The sequence below is a fragment of the Rutidosis leptorrhynchoides genome, chromosome 1 (genome assembly GCF_046630445.1).
Source record: "Rutidosis leptorrhynchoides isolate AG116_Rl617_1_P2 chromosome 1, CSIRO_AGI_Rlap_v1, whole genome shotgun sequence".
Classification (NCBI taxonomy): Eukaryota; Viridiplantae; Streptophyta; class Magnoliopsida; order Asterales; family Asteraceae; genus Rutidosis; species Rutidosis leptorrhynchoides.
In genome coordinates, this window is record NC_092333.1 from 367,413,808 (window position 1) to 367,419,881 (window position 6,074).

At 37.0% G+C, this 6,074-nt stretch overlaps 1 pseudogene; it reads right to left on the bottom strand.

Moving 5' to 3' along the window:
- Window positions 1-816: 816 nt before the first annotated feature.
- Window positions 817-2,124, bottom strand: LOC139900403 (ras-related protein RABA1f-like; annotated as a pseudogene).
- Between the last annotated feature and the right edge of the window lie 3,950 nt (window positions 2,125-6,074).

The window sequence follows — 6,074 nt, forward strand, 5'->3', positions numbered from 1 at the left end:
GAAATTTTTGGGTCGTCACAATTTGCGAACTTGTGTTTAAATCTTGTGGCCATCATAATGAAAATTGCGAGCACCAGACAACCTAGAGGAAAGAAATCGCCACCACGAGTTGCATCAGACACCGCAGGCTCTCTTTTTCGCTTTGTTGAACAATTAAACTCTTCACTTGAATGGTTTTTTTGGCTGAAATCTTCAACAAATCATCAAATAACTTCACTTTTCATTTCTTGAACCTCTTTCATTAATCTTGGTTGAAAACGAAGATTTTTTCTTGAAATAAACTCGGAATTAAGACTTTTAGAGGGGGCATGTCACTGCAATGTCTCCGCTAGACATTGAAAAATAAAGTGCATCATGCTATTATTGGTGCTATTTTCTGGCTTTGTTTGTGTGAACAAAACTTGTTACAAACATGCTTTACTCACAACAATATCATCAACAATTGTATATATAGTAAATCATAATATCTATAATAACAAATAAAGCGATATTATTCAAAATGTTATAAATAAAATAAACTTCAAAATATCCAAAGCTTCACAATGATAACTCAATTAATTCCATCATCTTCGCCTTCATCTCCGCCTTCATCTTTGCCTTCATCTTCGCCTTCATCTTTGCTTTCATAATTTCTAAGTCCTCGCTGTCCTCTGGGGACACACTTATCTTACCTAAAGCCTCATATAGAGGGACAATGACATTCTTCATTTGGACAATTAATTGATTTCGATGCTCGATAAGAATACGATTTAGGTCATTTTGGTGGTGGGTAAGCATACGATCTAGGTCATCCTCTGTGTAAGTGTGTCTGCACACCTAGGAGGATGAAGGTTGCCCCGTGGACTTAGTTGAAACATCATCTTTACTTCCTATATTATTAGTTTGTCCCTTTGGTTCAAAAGCATTGTCATTTTCGATACAAAGGGCCTTTCTGCTCATAGCATGATAACTTTGCTTTAATACTTCAGTGATAACTTTATCGGTGTTTAATGCTGATGTTTCCGTGAAGATGATTATTTTCCCTTTTAGAAAAAGCTTTGGCTTCATTAGTTTGAACAGCTCGTAAGTGACCAAGATCATATTTGTTTCCTACAAGCATGATGACGGTGTTTTGATTTGTGTGTTCACGTAGCTCCTTTAGCCATCGTTCAGTGCTTTCAATCGTTCAGTGCTTTCAAATGTTGCTTTTCTAGTGATGTCGTACACAATTAGGGCACCTACCGTTCCTCTGAAGTAAGCACTCGTGATGGCTCGGTACCTTAAACACAAAACATTATAGCTTGTAATATGACTGAATTTGGACAACATACACAAAGTATAATTTACATGAAAAAGATATAATTATTCCTGTTCTCCCAAATAAATGTACACATTCTTATTTATGTTTGTTATCAAATCCATTTCCGGGATAAAAAGATAATCACTAGTCACATACCATTCTCAATTCTGAACAAAATTATATCAAACTCATAATTAAACCTAACTAAAAATGTGTATTTTGTATTTAAGGGTATAATTTTTACGTAAGAGTTTTGAAAAAGACAACATGCTTACGTTTTGTTCATGTTTTGTAATTATTTGAAAATAATGGAGTAATTTTCCTATTTATTACTCCGTATTATCTTTTGAAAGATGTAGGTTTTTGTTTTGACACAATTACAAATTAATGATGTATTTGTAAGAAAATGCTAACTCCAATGATTTAATAAGAAAACACATCAAATCTATATAGTAGGTCATTCATATCATGTTGATTGTTAATCATATTTGTAAGTATATACAAATGGATTAAATGAAATCATAGAAAGAAACGTTATAGAGTAATTCATCATGTTGATTGTTATACATGCTTTCAACAATGAACAATGAAAAAAAGATCTTGATGATGAACGTATATTAATACCTTTCTTGTCCAGGAGTGTCCTAGATTTGTCCCTTAACGATCTTATCATCAACTTTAATGCTACGAGTAGCGAATTCAACCCCAATTGTGGATCCCGAATCAAGGCTGAATTCGTTCTTAGAGAATCGCAACAAAAGATTAGTTTTACCAACACGCGAATCACCAATCAAAACCACCTTATACAAATAGTCGTAATCATCTTCTGCAAATGTTGACCCCATTTCTCCTTCTTCGTAGTCGGCCTGGCCACTTGGTTTGTTGAATAGTTCGTGCAAAGCTCTGTTATCAAAGTACCAGGGAATCAGTACCAAGAACCAAAAACATATTCAACCTTAGGATAGTTAGATTATCTTAGACTAAATTAGACCACCTTAGATTAAGCTTACCTTAGATTGCATTAGAATTAATCTCTAAAGGTTAAAATTAAAAACAAAAAGGCATACCCAGTGTATGACCCAAACCCGATCTAGACCAGAGCCATTGTTTTTCGTACCTGATCCAGACGCAATAATCTCTAAAGCACGCAAGGAAGCACGAATCAGAAATCAAATGGCGTTACTCGTTACTTTAGCAAAAAATACCAAACCCTCGATTGAAGGTCGAGGAGGACCGATCAGATTTCCACAGATTCAAGGACACTCGTTCGAGTTAAAACATCACATCATACAGCTCATCCAAAACAACTGTCAGTTTCATGGACTACCTAATGACGATCCTAATTCTCACCTTGATAAATTCATATCTCTTTCAAACTCCTACAAACAGCCAGGGATAGGACAAGATATAGTCTGACTATACTTGTTCCCCTATTCTCTCACTCATCATGCACAAACATGGTTCGAAGGACTGGAAAATAATTCCATTACGTCATGGACGGAGATGGCTACTAAATTCCTAACCAAATATTTCCCTCCTTCTAAACAAACCAAACTTAAGAATGACATCATTAACTTCAAACAAAGTTATGATGAATCTCTTTACACTGCATGGGAGCGATTCAAAACCATGCTGAAGAAATTCCCTAATCACATTTAGAACGGTCAGCTCAAATATGTACCTTCTACAATGGTCTTATGGTAAATCATAGAACGACGATCGATGCAGCAGCTCAAGGAAATCTGATGAACCAAACCGCAGACGAAGCATGGGAATTGCTCGAGAACATGACAATGCATCATCATGACTGGAAGAGTGGTGAAACAACTTCATCATCTGCCCCACTCTCTACACTTAACAATCAAACGGAGGCCATCAAATCCCTCACAGATAAGATGGAATATCTCGCTAAACAACTTGGAGAATTGAAGACGCAACCGCAGTAAGTTAACCAGGCTCAGACCTGTGTTAATTTTACCAACCCGCAACCCACTAAAGAATATCAAGTTGAGTACGAGAACCCTGACGGTTCAGTCTGTTACGTACAATATCCAGCTCGTCAACCAAATCCCGGATTCAATCAACAACCTAGGGTTAACCAATTCCAACGAAGCAACCAGCCTTTTCGCTATCGCTACCCACCTTATCCAGCCCAACAATCTTAATTTTCCTACCATCAAACACTTCCACTCACTGGTCTGCCAGTCGAGGAAAATTCCCCAACCACCCAAATTATAAAAGTAACCAACCCCACTCTCAGAGCTGATGACCAGTTGACTCAGTTCATTCAAGGACAACAACAACTAAATCAGAGAACTGCATCCAGAAAAAACCAAACGGAGATACTAATGAGAAATCAATTGGCTCTGCTCAAAAGCCTAGAGACGCAGCTCGGACAGTTATCACGACGCCTTGAAACCCGACCACAAGGATAGTTACCTAGTAATACTATCCAAAATCCCCACATAGAGGAAGCTAAGCAAATGGATTCTATAATCCCAGAGGAAAAACCATGGAGAAGGTCAGCTAGGCTCCGGAACAAATCAACATATACTCAAAAGCTACCCCCTGCAACTCCAGTTCGTGTACCCTACCCTGGAAGGCTACAGGAGGAACCATCCAAGCTTGATTCCTTCAAACTTGATGGAAGATTCCTAGACACCATATCCAAAGTTCCAAACCAGAAGAGATATATCTGAAGGCTTCTCTCTACTAAGGAGAGGATACCAAATTCTAACATAATTCCACTGAGTGAAGAATGCTCGGCATTACTCAGAAACTCTCTACCACCAAAGCTAAGAGACACGGGCCGATTCATTTTCCCATGTTCGATCTATCAATCTGGAACCATTCATGCGCTAGCAGATTTAGAAGCAAGTATCAACCTAATCCCCTAATCCCTCTACAAGTATTTAGAGTTAGGAGACTTGTCACCAACTAAAATGACAATCCAACTTACCGATCACACAATTCGATATCCTAAGGGCATAGTTGAGAACGTCATGGTGAAAGTCGACAAATTCTTGTATCCAACGTATTTCGTAGTGATGGACATTAAGGAAGACCTACACACACCAGTTAGGAAGACCTTTCATGAATACAGCTAGGACTGTCATTGATGTGTACAATCAAACATTGATCTTGCGATCACATGGGGAGAGCGTTACCTTCAAAATTAACCGACCTACTGATCTTTCTGGACAGGCACAGATGTTTGCTATTTCCACCAGACGGATCACTTCCGATGAGGAGTCTTCACCACCAGCCGATGATATCGAAATGGGTGTCAAATCACAGTCTGCAGACGACCCAGAAATGGAAAAAGAGGATCCCAACGAAGGAATAAAGGAAGAGGAAGAACATGAAGAGGAAGAGGAAATGGAAGACGTAAAAGAAACTGCGATAATACCCTCTCTAAGCATTAAGCATCATGAAGAATTAATGAGGCTTAAGACGGAAGATCACGGTTTAATCATTCATTTCAAGAAGAAGACTGATAAGGTTGAGGTTAAAGATATAGAAATTGACCCTGCAAGTATCGAAGTAGAGAACCGGAATAATGAAGAAGCCCTTTCATCAGACAAATCCTCAGAAGAAAATTATACCATTGATGACGAGGAAGAGCAACATGAAGAAATTCTAGATAACTACTGAACCAGATCAAGGGGAGCCGGACTCTTCTTTAGATCGGATTCCGGTCATATCTAAACATGCCGACATAATAACTTTCATCAATGACACCGATGAATTTGAAGATATTCTCGGCGCCATCCATAAATCAACAATTGATTTCACGCTACGCTTAACGGAAAAAATCATGGCTATCTGAGAAGAATACAACATCTATCTCCAAAGAGAAGACAATGATGTTGAAATCCTGGAAGAGCACATTCAAGACTTTATCAATACCCTTCACGGTCATATTTACCGCGAAGAAAGGCAACGAGAGCACAAATCAGTGGTTCATAATATTCTTGAGACAAGATTCCATCGAGATCAGAAGATCATTTACTCTAAGATTTACAACGCCTTAGCCGGTGATGTACGTAGAGGTGTATACGAAATAGTTATATCTTTATTGTGAAATACTATTAAATACGATACAATTTTACACAAGTCATTTATTTATTTATAGAGTGGATATACCTAAACCTTGCTACAACACTTATAGGCAGTGTACCTAATATAGTAGTGTAGTTTTTAGTAAGTCCGGTTCGTCCACAGGGAACTAGCCAAGTTTAACACTATATTTTTAAAAGGGGGTTTTTACCGTTTAGTGACCGGTTTGTCGATTTTAAAACTTTAGTCGCAGTTAAAACCTAATGTAAAAATATTAAATATAAATACAACTTAATTTAAAGCATAAAGTAAATGACAATAATTAAAGTGCGATAAATTAAAGTGCGATAAATAAAATGACGATAAATGAAATTGCGATAATTAAAAAGTACGATAATTAAAACTGCGATGAAATATGAAATAAAGGAATTATGCTTATTTAAACTTCTGTAATCATGATGTTTGACATGTTGATTTTAATTTATTACTGTAAATACCCGTCCTAATCCATAAGAACGAATACAAAAACATATGATTACATTGCGAGGTATTTGACCTCTATATGATACATTTTACAAACATTGCATTCGTTTTAAAAGGCAAACTTTCATTACATCGAAAGTTGATAGGCATGCATACCATTTCATAATATCCAACTATAAATGACCTAATCTGTCATTTTCTTAATCATAATCTTTACTGAACTCAACGACTTGAATGCAACGTCTTTTGAAAT